Source organism: Nomascus leucogenys, chromosome 6 (assembly GCF_006542625.1).
Source record: "Nomascus leucogenys isolate Asia chromosome 6, Asia_NLE_v1, whole genome shotgun sequence".
Taxonomy (NCBI): Eukaryota; Metazoa; Chordata; class Mammalia; order Primates; family Hylobatidae; genus Nomascus; species Nomascus leucogenys.
The window spans coordinates 19,028,054-19,042,793 of NC_044386.1; the positions used below are offsets into that span (position 1 = coordinate 19,028,054).

Genomic DNA, 14,740 nt, shown 5'->3' on the forward strand with positions numbered 1-14,740 from the left:
AAATAAAATACAACCAAGAATTTTATTTCCCACCAAACTAACTTCATAGGTGCAGAAGAAATAAAACCTTTGTTTGATAAGCAAATGCTAAGGGAATTTATTTCAACTAGAACAGCCTTACAAGAGGTCCTTAAGGGAGTGCTAAACATGGAACTAAAAGAATGACACCTGCTACCACACATGCAACAGATCCTGGAAAGGCTGTAAAGAAAAGAGAACTCTTATTCATGTTGGCTAGAATGTAAATTATGTTCAGCCACAGTGGCAAGAAGTTTGGAGAGTTCTCAACGAACTTAAAACAGAACTACCATTCAAGCCAGCAATTGCATTACTGTGTATATACCCAAAGGAAAATAGATCTTTACACCAAAAGACACATGCACTTGTATGTTCATTGCAACACTAAGCACAATAGCAAAGACATGGAATCAGCCTAGGTGCCCATTAATGGTAGATTGGATAAAAAAAATGTGGTACATATACACCATAGAATACTATGCAGCCATAAAAAAGGAATAAAATCACATCCTCTGCAGCAACGTGAATGGAACTGAAGGCCATAATCTTAAGCAAATTAAATCAGGAACAACAACAACAAAAATACAAATACCACTTTCTCGCCTATAAATGAGAGCTAAAATTGAACACACATGGACATAAATAAGGGAACAAAAGACATGGAAGACCGCTGGAAGAAGGAGGGAAGGAGAGGGAAGATGGGTTGAAAAACCACTGGGTACAATATCACTATCTGGGTACAATATACTCATGTAACAAACTTGCACATGTACCCCCATATATAAACAAAAGTTGAGTTTCTTAAAGAGTGATTTTAAAACACAGAAGATGCTAAATTTCTAAATAATTCAGTGTAATTCCAGATGATCCTTAAGAGAAACTATGACAATAATTTTGACATTTCTATAATATTTTAACAGAAATTTATTACAGAAATATTTTAGCAGAAATTTATAAATTTTTAATTTATAAGAGAAATTATAAGTTTTACCTTATAAATCTCTTCAGGAATGTTTGGTGTGTGTTCTTCTTATATATTGCTGTGGTTGAGTCCTGCATAAAAATAAAACAAAAATATAAAACATATATTTCAACACATAAAAATCTATGCATAATTAAAACATATTTATTATGTTATACATTAAACAGAATGGAGTTTGGAGAGCAAATACATTTTTAAAGAGATAAATTTTTGAGAAGTTTGAACTGCTAGATTTTTTTTTCCTTTTTAGAGCATGACATTTTGAAACTATGTCCAGTTAGAATTTTAGCTCTGTCATGTGTTAGCCATGTAGATATGGGCAATTTAGTCTTGTTCTTTGACCTTGGTACGTCAAGACATAAAGAAGTTTTAACTTCAGTGTTACAATTTATTTAAATACTTAGTATTATGTCTTAAACATGGTCAAAATTTAAATATAAACTATTTTAGTGATTTTACATATTAATGTTTATAAGTTATTTTAATAACTTTAAGGTTTTATGATTTTAATAACTACTACACTTTCAAACAAAGAGAATATGAAAGATCAGAATAGAAATGCAAGAAACAAGGTTCAGTATAACCTAAAGTATAATACGATTAACAAGGGAGTATTGTAAATCAATAAAAAATATATATTGTTCTAGAATTGTAACTATTAGATATTTCAATAAATTAAAACTTGAATATAATCCCTAATGTATACATTACATGCATTATACCAAATAATATATATGTTGTATGTATATACAACATAATGCTCACTGGATCAAAGTGTTAACATTGGAAAGTCAATATTAAAAGAAGAAAACTAAGAGGTAAAAATGTGTTCTCAGAAGATAATAATCCCTTTCAGAACCCAAAAGCAGGAGCATAAGAATTATGCTTATTCTCTGACCTTCTTAGCCCAAATCAGCTATGTCCTTAGTTGACAATGTGATTTGATATATGATTTCTATTTCCTAAAACTGATAAAAATTACACTTACAGAGGTCAAACAGATGCCTCAAATACTTTAGGAGTATGTCAGTCATTCAGCAATTATTTATTGAGTATCTACTATGTGCCAAACGTTATTATTTATACTAGGAATAAAACACGTAACAAAAGAGATAAAAGACACTGCCCTTGTGGTACTTATATTTTGGGAATGCTGGGAGGGGTGGACGAGAGAAAAGTGTACACCCAAATAGGCAAATATATATTGTACATAAGGTTATCCTAAGTGCTATAAAGACAAATTAAGATGTGTCAATGTTCATCAGAGTAGAAATGTCTCATAACAGGTAGATGACTGGTATCTAGGAGAAAAAAAATATGGAGTTGAAGAGAGTCTGAAGTGTCTGGAAGGGGTACCTAGGAATGAAATTTAAGGACTGAGTCCTTTACAGTCAGGGAAATGAGAAATAGCAATCACTAAGATGAGAAAAGTAGGAAATGGGCTGTGATGTTCTGGAAATACTAAGAGAAAAACGAGATTTGTAGTAGTTTGGTGGTCTCTGTCTATCTATCTATCTATCTATCTATCTATCTATCTATCTATCTATATCTATCATCTGTATCTATCTATCTATCTATCTATATCTATCATCTGTATCTATCTATCTATCTATCTATATCTATCATCTGTATCTATCTATCTATATCTATCATCTGTATCTATCTATCTATCTATCTATCTATCTATCTATCTATCTATCTATCTATCATCATCCTTTACCTACTTATCGGGGCAAAACTTTCAGATTCTATTAGAACACATAAGCTTCAGGGTTACTAGAACAGCTCCATGAACCTTTTCCAAAATGACCTTCCTAAAACTAAGAGGTAAATAATATTTGATGTGACTGATTTCCAAGTTTAATTCTAGGAACTAGTGATGATACAGTGTTCAGGTGGGCTGTCATTAGGAACTGGTGTTAATCATAACTAAGGCAGAATATGTGTACTGTAACCCATGCTCACATGATTTGGGGTGAGAAGCAGCAAATATTTCCAAGCAATAATTTTAAAAATTGAGTTATTAGAATATTCTACTCTATGGAAAATCATGTGTAAGCATGTGGAGACCTATTTATACATAGTTCACATTTTCTGCTAAGGTTAATATAGGCTTTTTGGAAATAAAGCAAAAAGCATATGCCTGATCATTTTATCTTAGCTCTATTGCTATGATAGAATAAGCAGCACCCTGTGCAGTGCATAGAGCCCAATGCACAACTCTGACTCTAAGTGTGATACAGTCTCCTTATATAACTGTTTAATATCTGACAAAAGAAAATTAAGTTTTAATAGTTCTTAGCATATTGACAAAAACTCTTATCAATTAGGAAATGTCACCAATAAACAATTCAATTTCCTGCATTGTATACATTTATTTAAATGCAATGAAAGATCCATTCAAATACTTTTGAAAAAGAATTTATAATATTTACTTCTACTAAGAAACATATTTCACTTCACTTGAAATCACACTATCTTGTCTCCTTTATCAATCTCAGTGTGCCTAATGTTTTAAAATACAACAGTTATTTTACAGAAAATTTCAGCAGTATTCATTTTCATGTCTGAGCTCTTGAAATGATAATAAAGGACACTCTTAACTAGAGAAGGAGTGTGTTAAAAATATACATGTAGTTGTACAAAATGTATTCTCATTTATTATATAGGCCAGTGCTTCAAAATTTTCTATGTTATTTTGCAGAGCTCTTCATTTCAATTCATTCACCAATTTACAGGTTTATAATATAACCACAATAACTAAAGTCTCTACAGGTTGTCCAGAAATAACAACAGCAAAACATAATATTATGTGGCAGCATAATAACATAATATTAGAATCTTTTGTTGTAAGTGTCTAATTGCGTTTTTATAGAGCCAGGCCAAATAAAAATAAGAATTCAAGTTTTTATTTTTAAAAATCAGAAGCTCTCTGTAAGAGTGTCAGTAAGAAAAAAATATGTAGATGTCTGTTGAAGTAAGCTTTTCTCCTGAAGTCATGTCCTCCTCCAAGGAAAACTCATATCCAATAACTATTTCTTCATCCAATATTTACTCATGTAATTTGCTAACCATCTTTACTATACTTGGTTTCATTCAGCATTCCAATAACTGAATTTAAACAGCAGAAAGGGCAATCCACCATGTGAAAAGTTGTGTTTGTAATGTTAAACTGCACATAAATTTTGATATTTTAATGCTGTTTAACCTTAAATAAGTATTTCTAACATGATATTGGATCAGCAACAAGCCACCAATTAATTCATGAACAAATTAACTATCACATATATGGTTATAATAACTTTTAATTTTTATTTATTTGTATTTAATTTTAATTATTTTTCCATCCAATGCCCAATTCTTACAACATGGACGGTTTTGATTATCATTACTTTCGTACTTATATGTTTAGTATCATTAAATCGGAAACCGAGAGTCCTAAAATACCCTAATACTACAGGAATAGTGAAGAGGTGGCAATTGCCTGGTTTTCCATCCAAATAACTCAGAGAAAGCTGGTATGAGTAATCAAAAAGTGAACTCCAGGTGTATTGACCCTGAGATTCATATGAGGTCAAGCCCTAGTTAAAACCTTGATTTTTGCTAGTGAAGTCCCTGAGCAGAGAACCTAGGTAAGCCATGTCCAAACTCCTGACCCAAGGAAACCTTGAGATAATTTATCACCCACAACAGAAAATAAATACAGTGTTTGGGACTTGAATATGGTGTGCTGCTCCAACAAACGCCTAAAAATAATGTGACTGGCTTTGAAACCAGAAAGTTAGTAGAAGCTAAAAGGATTTGAAGAAGCACAAGAGTGAAAGTATAAATCCCCCTGAACCAATTGTTAGAAAACTGGATTTTAAAGACGCTCAGGCCCTCAGCCCCCTGAGGGAGGGCTCAGAGGAAAGTGAGGAATGTTACTGAAAACTAGAAGAGAGATGGAATTGTGCTATGGAGTAAAAGAATATTAGCAAAACTACGTACTGTGGTTATGCACCAATCAGAGCTTTTAAATGATGAAATTGGATATATAGCTGATCTTTGAACAACATAGGTTTGAACTACATGGTTCCACTTTTATGTGGACTTTCTCCCACCTCTGCCACCCCTGAGGCCCCAAGACCAACCCTTCCTTTTCCTCCTCCTACTCAGACTACTCATTGTGAAGAAAATAAGGATGAAGTCCTTTATGACGACCTACTTCCACTTCATGAATAGTAAATCTATTTTCTCTTTCTTATGACTTTCTTATTTACATTTTTCTCTAGCTTACTTTAGAATACAGTATTTAATACATAGAACATACAAAATATGTGTTAACTGACTGTATATGTTATCTGTAAGGCTGCTCGTCAACAGTAACCCATTAGCAGTTAAGTTTTCAGAAGTCAAAAGCCATTTGTGGATGTTCAGCTGCACAGAGGATTAGTCCCCCGAGCTCCTGTGTTGTTCAAGAGTCAACTGTATAGCTAAATGCCACAGATGCTGCCTGGATTCTTCTTGTCGTTTATAGTAAAATGTGAGAGAAGAGAGATAGATTGAGGAAAGGGTAGACATGAATAGAAGTAGATGATTTTTTAAAATAATTGTCCTTTTCAAGTGGCAAGAGATGCCTACCAAAAATGGCTGCTGAAAGTATGTCTTACAAACAGAAAAAAAGTGGAGGTGCTACTGCACAACCCTTAGTTAAAATCTTGGAAAGTTCAAAATGTCAGGAAGACTTAATTCACACTAAGTTCCTTTCAATAAATTAAGGGTATGCCTTACAGATTGTCTCAACCAAGAGCCACAGCCTTTAGATAAACTGTAAAATCCAATCGAGAAAATCCAACATTTTCACAAGTGTAAGGTACCAGTTATTGCTGTCCCCAACACTTCTGAAATGCTGGATTTTCTTGATGGGGTGTTAGGGACTAGTTATTGCTGCTCATCTTCCATTTTCCTATTTTTGAAACAATGTTGATAAATGTTGTCCTATCCTTGTCCCACCATTATAAATTGGGAGAGTTGGGGGGCAATAACTTGTCTCTTAAGTTGTGCAACTTCACAGTAGAGAATTGTGCTCCAGGGGCTCTACTTAATGAATTACATTGAGGCCTCTTATATATGCTTGGATTTGATTTATAAGTTATACTGAATTGATGATATTTTGATGAGATTCTGGATTTTGAGCTGATGGTGTAATGGGATGAGAATCTGAGGAACCCTGAAAGGGGGTGGACATATTTTGCATTTCAGAAAGACTTAAATAGTTCTGTATCAGAGAGTAGTAGATTCCCACCCCCTATTGTACAGGTACTGTATAATCATTTTACCTTGAGTGTGGGTAGGATCTAAGAATATGATGGGCTAGTCAGTCTGTTAGTATGATGGTATGTTATGTTATGTTACATTGTAAGACTCCACCATAGCAGGCTGATTCTCCTGCTGACTTTGCAGAAGTAAGATACTATTTTGGTTAGGTCCTAAGGGCTACTTCTGGAAGCTGAAAGTGACATCTGGCTAATAGACAGCAGAAGATGGGAAACCTAGTTCTATAACTGCAAGGAACTACATTCTTTCAATGAATTAAATAAACTTGGAGAAGACCTTGAGCCTCAGGTGGGATCATAGTCCTGACCAATACATGGTTTAGCCTTGTGATAGCCAGCTAACTCAGGCCTACAGGCCTGATTTACAAAAACTATGAAATAATTGGATGCTGTTTTAACCCAGTACATTTGTGATAATTTGTCGTGTGGCAATAGACCAATAATTCATCAACCCTCAAAATAATATTAGGAATCCATAAATTCCTAATTGAACATTTTGCTTAGTTAAATATAAATGCATTCTTTCAGTAGTCCCCAAATAGTCTTTCATTCCATATTATCCTTTTGAGAATGTTAACAATTATGAAAACTTTAAAAAATATTATGTCATATATTCTTAAATTGTACTTAAAACCTAGAAAATAATTTTTTAGAAAAAACAAAATAAGGAGTTTGAAAAATAGAGCACTTACAAATTATAAATAAGATTATTTATGAAATGCTTTTATACTCTATTTGTATAAGTAATTATGTATCCTTTATTTAAATTCTTGAAATGTAGAAATTAACAATAAGTGTTTTGTAAATAAGAATTGCTAAAGGCCGGGCGCGATGGCTCACGCCTCTAATCCCAGCACTTTGGGAGGCTGAGGTGGGCAGATCACGAGGTCAGGAGATCGATACCATCTTGGCTAACATGGTAAAACCCCGTCTCTACTAAAAATACAAAAAAAATAGCCAGGCATGGTGGCGGGCACCTGTAGCCCCAGCTACTGGGGAGGCTGAGGCAGGAGAATGGTGTGAACCTGGGAGGCAGAGCTTGCAGTGAGCTGAGATCGAGCCACTGCACTCCAGCCTGGGCAAAAGAGCAAGACTCCATCTAAAAAAAAAAAAAAAATTGCTAGAGAAAAATAGTTATATTCTGTGTGGTGTGGCTTTGTACTTTCAACCTAAAATGATAATTCAGATTGTATTGACTGAATAGCATTGGCAAATCATCAGCAATACAACTCTACTATGGAATATAATTAGAATGCAATGAATAAATAATCCATTGCTCCTTGGAATGTAGAAATTAACAATAACTGCTTTGTAAATAAGGATTGCCGGCGAAAAATAGTTATATTCTGTGTGGTGTGGCTTTGTACTTTCAACCTAAAAATGGTAATTCAGATTGTATTGACTGAATAGCATTGGAATGTCATCAGCAGTACAACTCCACTATATAATATAATTAGGATGTAATGAATAAATAATAGTTTGCTCCTTGATACAAGGTGCTGCTTGTTAGAGTAGGGGCCATTTGTAAGCCAATTTTGTTATAATGCTTAAACAGCATTGTTGTTAAATTGTGATAAATGGGAAACCATAAATTGGGAGATAATTGTAATGGTCATTATCTTCATTAGCTAATGAGATGTGCTAATTATGTTTGTAAGTGACAATAATTTAGTAGCCCTGGCTTAAAGGGCTCACAGAGCAATAACTAGGTCAGTCCTCTTCAACGTGTTTTCACAATATTGGAAGGGACTTGATAATGAGAACCTAAACTTGATAGTAATATTTTCTATAAAATTGTTCATTAAAATGTATCCTTAAATTATGTCAGGTTTTATGTTGTTCTTCCATAATACATTTGCATGAATTCTAAGGTACTGAGAGTGTGACATCAAAAATTGAATTAAGGCAGTGGTATTTGAAATGTGGTCCCTAGTCCTATGGGGATTCCTGAGAGCCTGTCAGGGGTGTTCGAGGCTGAAACTATTTTTGTAATAATCAAATGATGTATTTTCTGTTTTCACTGTGTTGACAGTGACAATGATGCTAAAAAAAATGATGGTGGGTAAAAATACCAATGCCTTTGATTTAGCCATTCAGTAATGTCTACATATATCAGTTATCATGTTGTATGCTAGAAATATATACAATTGTATTTGTAAATTAAAAATTGATCAGTTAAGTAATTAATTGATTTGAGAAACACTGGTGCCTTTGCATACATCAAGAAAGTGGCTCTAAACCATATTACGACTCATTGTATTCTTCAACACTTAACACAAGCAAGAAAGAAAGAAGGGAGGAAGAAAAGAGAAAGAGAAAAAGAAAAGAAGGAAGAAAGGGGGAGAAAAGGGAAGGGAAGGGAGGGGAGGGGAGGGGAGGGGAGGGGAAGGAGACACAGGGACAGGGGGACAGAGGGATGAAGGGAGGGAAAAAGAGGTCAATTTCTCCTTGATAAAAAAAATACACATACACAATTATGTACCCTCGAGCATGCATTGTTTTTTGTATTCATTGTGCAGAAATCAGAACTACCCATGAAGCTCTGATACTGTGTTATGAAGCCAAGTACATGTTTGAGTTGTGAGCTGTGAGCTACACTAGCTGTTCTCTCATGGAACACTGTTTTTACCTAGTTTTTATCTTGCATAGTGTCAGAAAAAAAATTGTGATTGCTTAAAGTTGGGTATTGGGTAGATATTTTTTTGACTGTGAAAAGAGACCCTGCCTCTTCAAGGAAACTACTTGTTAGCATTTGTTGCCAGTGATTAAGTTCAATATTTCAAACAAACATAAAATTTTGGAAAGCTTGCATTTGTCCCATGGATTCGACAGTACTGTAACCCTTAAATAATTTCCTGATGAGATTATTGATATTAGCAATTGTGATTTTTAAAATAATGTGTGTCCATATTGAAAGATACATACATCTTTGTGAACAACTTTTTAAAAAATAATTGATGCATGGGTAAAAAAATGTTACAAATAATATGTGGGTAACAAATGTTTTCACAGTGTAAGATTGAACAATGGATTTTAATTAACAAAATATAAAAGTTTAATAAAGTAGTTTTAGGTTCCATTTGGCAATTAACCTTTATAAAACCTACCAGTTGTTGAGTTCAGGTGTACTATTTAAAAAACTCACAATTATCTGAAAAAGGATTTTAAAATGCCTCCCTTTTCAACTACATGTATGAATAAAGTCAGATTTTTTTATGTGCTTCAACTAAACAGCATATTGCAATGATTGAAACATAGAAGCAGATGTAAAAATTCAACTGGTTCTATTATGCCAGAAGCCAAACATTAAAGAGATTTGCAAAAAATGTAAAACAATGACAAACTTATTATTAATTTTTTTCATCTTGGAAAACATATTTGTTTAAAATACTTATGTTAACATATTACATCTGCATTATTTTTAAATAAGTTAGTGAAATGGATATTTTTTAAATCTTTAGTTTTTATTCATAATATAGTAACTACTGGCTCATACAAATCATTAAAAAAATGGGTTTTTAATATGTTTTAAGACTTCAAAATTGTCCTAAGACTAAAATTGTGAGAAATACTGTCTCATGGTAATCGAAAGTTAGTAGGTAGGTTGACTTTTTGATGAAAAATGTATTGGAGAATAAAAGAACACTTATGAATGTGTTCTAAGTCTATATATACTTTAAATTAATTCAACTCTGAAAGGCATGAATCATTATTTTAATCAATACACTAAGTATTTTGAAACATGGAAGACAAAAATATGTTTGCTTCTTACGGATTACTCCATGTAAGAGAGATGAACAAGGGATCAGAGAGGAACCTAGAGAAATCGAGCTTATTGGTGAATAAACAAATTATCATTTTACTTTCTTAATTCATTATGATTTTTAAAGGTATTTGTAGGTATTATTTTATTTCAAAATAAACACAAAGAGTAGATGAATTATCTAATAACAAGCATGTGTGTTCTATATGAATAATGATCAATGATGCGGCAATGAGATGCTAGCATTTCTCGCTATGGGTGTAAGACGCCATGGAAATGACAAAACATATAGTAGTCTACTGTTCTACTCTCCAGAGCTGTGTGTTCTTTCCTTAGCAGAGAACATTGTATTAATTCTATTTTCTACCTTGAAGAAAAGCATAGGCAGTAGCTTTCCTGCTCTACTCAATTTCTATAGGTAAAATTCCATTAAATACTAACCAAAGATGACATAATGTTTTAAAATTGCATCATTCAAAAGGATGACATACGTCTACACAATCAGTTCACAATGTTCTCTGTGGAACTTTCCTCAGTTCTTAAAATCTAATATAATTTTCAAATGTTTTGATCAAACTGACTCACCTTAGTGCAGAGATAAGGTAATTGAGATAATAAATTTTTATTTTATTTTATTTTGTTTTATTTATTTTATTTTATTTTTTGAGATGGAGTTTTGGTCTTGTTGCCCAGGCTGGAGTGCAATGGCGCGATCTCGGCTAACTGCAACCTCCATCTCCTGGGTTCAAACAAATTTTCTGCCCAGCCTCCAGAGTATCTGGGATTACAGGCATGTGCCAACACACCTGGCTAATTTTGTATTTTTAGTAGAGACAGGGTTTCTCCATGTTGGTCTGGCTGGTCTCAAACTCCTGACCTCAGTTGATCCACCCGCCTCGGACTCCCAGGGTGCTGGGATTACAGGCGTGAGCCACTGCACCTGGCCAAGATAATAAATTTTAAATAGGACAACTTTTATGCTACTATGTAGAGAAATACACCTACAATGTTCACAGAAGTCACTTTTCAAACTTTTCATTGTCCTGTAAATCTAAGAGAAGAACATGGGAAAACACTGTGAATATATTATATTGTTAAATTCATTTCACATTTCAGCAATAATCACATTTTTCACTGATGATTTGGTGATAATAGAATATTTTATGTAAAACTATATTGCTAGAATAAAAAATGACCTCAAAGAAGTCTTTTTTTTTTACTCTATTAACTGAAGAAAAGATATGAGCTTCATGGTCACAACATTTAATTGCCTAACTTTTTTTTCCAGATTAATGATTTTTAGTAGAGTTATGGGTACCAATTATTTTTAGGTACCTACTGTGATGGTTAATACTGAGTGTCAACTTGATTGAAGGATACAAAGTATTGATCCTGGGTGTGTCTGTGAGGGTATTGCCAAAGGGATTAACATTTGAGTCAGTGGGCTGAGGAAAGCATATCTACCCTTAATCTGGCGGAAACAATCTAATTAGCTGCCAGCGAATATATATAAAGCAGGCAGAAATGTGAAGCTATGAGACTGGCCTAGCCTCCCAGCCAACATCTTTCTCCCGTCCTGGATGCTTCCTGCCCTAGAACGTCAGACTCTAAGTTCTTCAGTTTTAGGACTTGGACTGGCTCTCCTTGCTCCTCAGCTTGCAGACAGCCTATTGTGGGACCTTGTGATCATGTAAGTTAATATGTAATAATCTCCATATATATATATATATGGGGAGTATATAATAGGATATATATGTAAAATATATATATCCTATTAGTTCTGTCCCTCTAGAGAACCCTGACTACTCTTATTCTCCACTTATTTTATAAACATATCAATTGGATTTGAAATTTAACCCCCATTTTACCAGAAATGTTACTAATATTATTTTCTGGATAATTTTCATGTTTCTACTGGGATCAAAAACTATCCACCAGCTTGTGCATAGGCTGGAGAAGAAGACTTCATAAATTTCATCAGGTGTGAGTTCTTTCATTGTTTACTACTAGCTAAGGAAAAGGTTATGGTATTTTAAATTTTATTTACCTAAATATAAAAATACAAATACATAACGGTATGTAGAATAAATGGCATATCTATTCTACTTATACATAGTCATTAAAATGTATTTCTTTTTCAATCTAAATATTTAGTTTGTAAAAGGAATTAATAACAATGTAAAAGTACCTCAAATGCAACCAATTCAAATTATACTTTATAAGAGCCTCATTATTATTTTAATTTAATACATATGGATAATTTTTCTGAGTTATTTACCTAGTTAGTGTTAACTACAGATATAATAATGCTTCAGTTTAAATGCTACAACCAGACCATGAATACTCTATGAAACAGTGAATTTTGCCAATGAAGATACTGATGTTCTTGACCAAGATACTAGTTTGCATATTGAGTTCTCCAAAGAATCTTAATCAAAAAGTGCTTTAAAATTATCCCAAGGCATAAAAATGTAAATATTAGCATAATTATTACAAAATTACTTCAGCAAATCATTACAAGTTGTGAATGATAGCCCAAAGTCAGATATTAATGAAATATGAAAATATTTAATTTAATAGTGTGTACATATAAATATATAATATATACACGAAATATCAAATTTTTCACCATCCTGTATCATGCTAATTCTGAAGCACCATTTTAATCTTCAGTAGATCACGTAAAATTGGCAATTGAAAATATGGCTGTTGTAGATATCTATATACATAAAGACACAGAAACCACCACAACAAAACCCCACAAAGCGGAGAAATCTTGTTAGGTATCTAAAGTTTTCTCTATGATCCAATTCATTATTAACAATCAACTATTTTTAAAAAGTCACACATAATAAAATAAGTCCAATATTTTACATTTCAAAATCTTGGTTTTGAAAAATATGTGGCTTTAGAGTGACATAAAATTAGTGCTTCTTTGACAGACTGGGTACATTTTTATGCCCAGCAGGAAAGTGAGCTAAGATATTCATCAAACACAGTCTAAATTCTCCATTTTACTGGTTGACAAATCTATTGTGGTGACTAGTTTCCCAAGAATGCTTTTCTGGCAAAAAGAACAAAGATTTAAGGAAAAGAAAAATGATCTCAGGATACAAATTGATAATGATACGAGAGATGACTGAGATAACCTGAAGATATCTAAATAAACCCAATTCAATCTCAGACAAACAAATGTCATCATTATCCCAATTTTGCCTAAGAAAACACACATCAGTTATTCATATTAGATTATAGTTAATGAGCAACTTTGAAATTACATTTATTTTATATTTCCTCCCTAATATTTATGTCCTTTTCTCTAACTACACTGTCCGTTAGAGTTGATACTTCTCTGAAAAGACAAACTTTTTTTTCCTGGTTATTATAAAGAAAAATAGAGTGTTTCATTAATAGAAAAATATTCCTAAAAGTCAAGAGAAAAAAGTCCAAAAAAAATTTAATAAACTCCTTTTTCCTCTATGAATGCCAAGAGTGTTTTGTTATTTGTGAAAAATACATAGCAAAACTCCTTTGGAATAAATGTACAGTTTTGTAATTATCTGGATGTATACAATTTCTGCTTGACAAAAGAAACATTCAAAATAGAAGTGCCAGTTTATTCCAGAAAGCCCAGGAATACAAGGCTCAGGGGCAACGCAAGAGATTATAGTAAGCTAAGAACATGGACTTAAACCAAGACTGAAGGAGTATCAAAATTTTTTTAAAAATTACATTTATTTTCAAATAAGTGGAAAACTGGGTATACCATTCTGATATACTTATGCATAAAAATTAAAATAAAAAATATATTTTATGGCTGTACCATGCTAGATTTTTACATTGCTAGAGCAATGAGCACTCTCTTGAACACCAGTTATTGGTGATAAAAGACAAGATATGAAGATTAATTTTATGTGCCAACTTGAACGGACTATGAGATGCTCTGAAAACTGGGAAAGCATTATTTCTGGGTGTGTCAGTGGATGTGTTTCTGGAAAAGATTAGCTTTTGAATTGGTAGCTAGTAAAGACGATTGACCTCACAAATGTGGGTGGACATCACCAAATCTATTGAAGATCTAAATAAACCAAAAAAGGGAAGCAGGGCAAATGCACCCTCTGCTTGAGCTGGGACATCCATCTTCTCCTCCTCTTGGATAGAGGCACTCTTGGTTTTAGGGACTTTGACATGGGCTGTGACTTACACCATTGTCTCCCCTGGTTCTCAGGCTTCTGGGTTTGTCCTGGAACAATACCATCTTTCCTCAGTCTCCAGCTTGCCAATGTCAGATTGCAGGACTTCTCAGCCTCCATAACTGAGTGAGTCAATCCCTTGTAATAAATCTCTATCTACCTAGCTTATTGGTTCTATTTATTTGAAGAACCCTGACTAATACACTACAGAATGCTTTATGCAGGAAAATAACCTGAAAGCTTTGCAGTCTAAACATTTCCTTTTGGCAGCAATTTGAATTTGAGGAGATAAGAAATAAATATAGAAATTATAGTTACACTATTTCCATAGTACAAGAGAAAAAAGTATGTTTGTTTGTTTGTTTATTTGAGACAGGGTCTCACTCCATCGCCCAGGCTGGAGTACAGTGGTGCGATTTCACCTCACTGCAATCTCTGCCTCCCGGGTTCAAGTGAGTGATTGTCTTGC

General features: G+C 33.3%; 1 protein-coding gene across 1 annotated transcript in view; it reads right to left on the reverse strand.

Annotated features, from left to right (window-relative positions):
- The window catches only part of CDH18 (cadherin 18), a 1,074,788-nt gene that overhangs the window by 770,409 nt on the left and 289,639 nt on the right, over positions 1-14,740 (reverse strand). Inside the window, exon 2 of the mRNA XM_030813926.1 lies at positions 1,010-1,071. The gene's annotated coding sequence lies outside the window, so the exon portion shown is untranslated. The remainder of the gene's footprint in view (positions 1-1,009; positions 1,072-14,740) is intronic.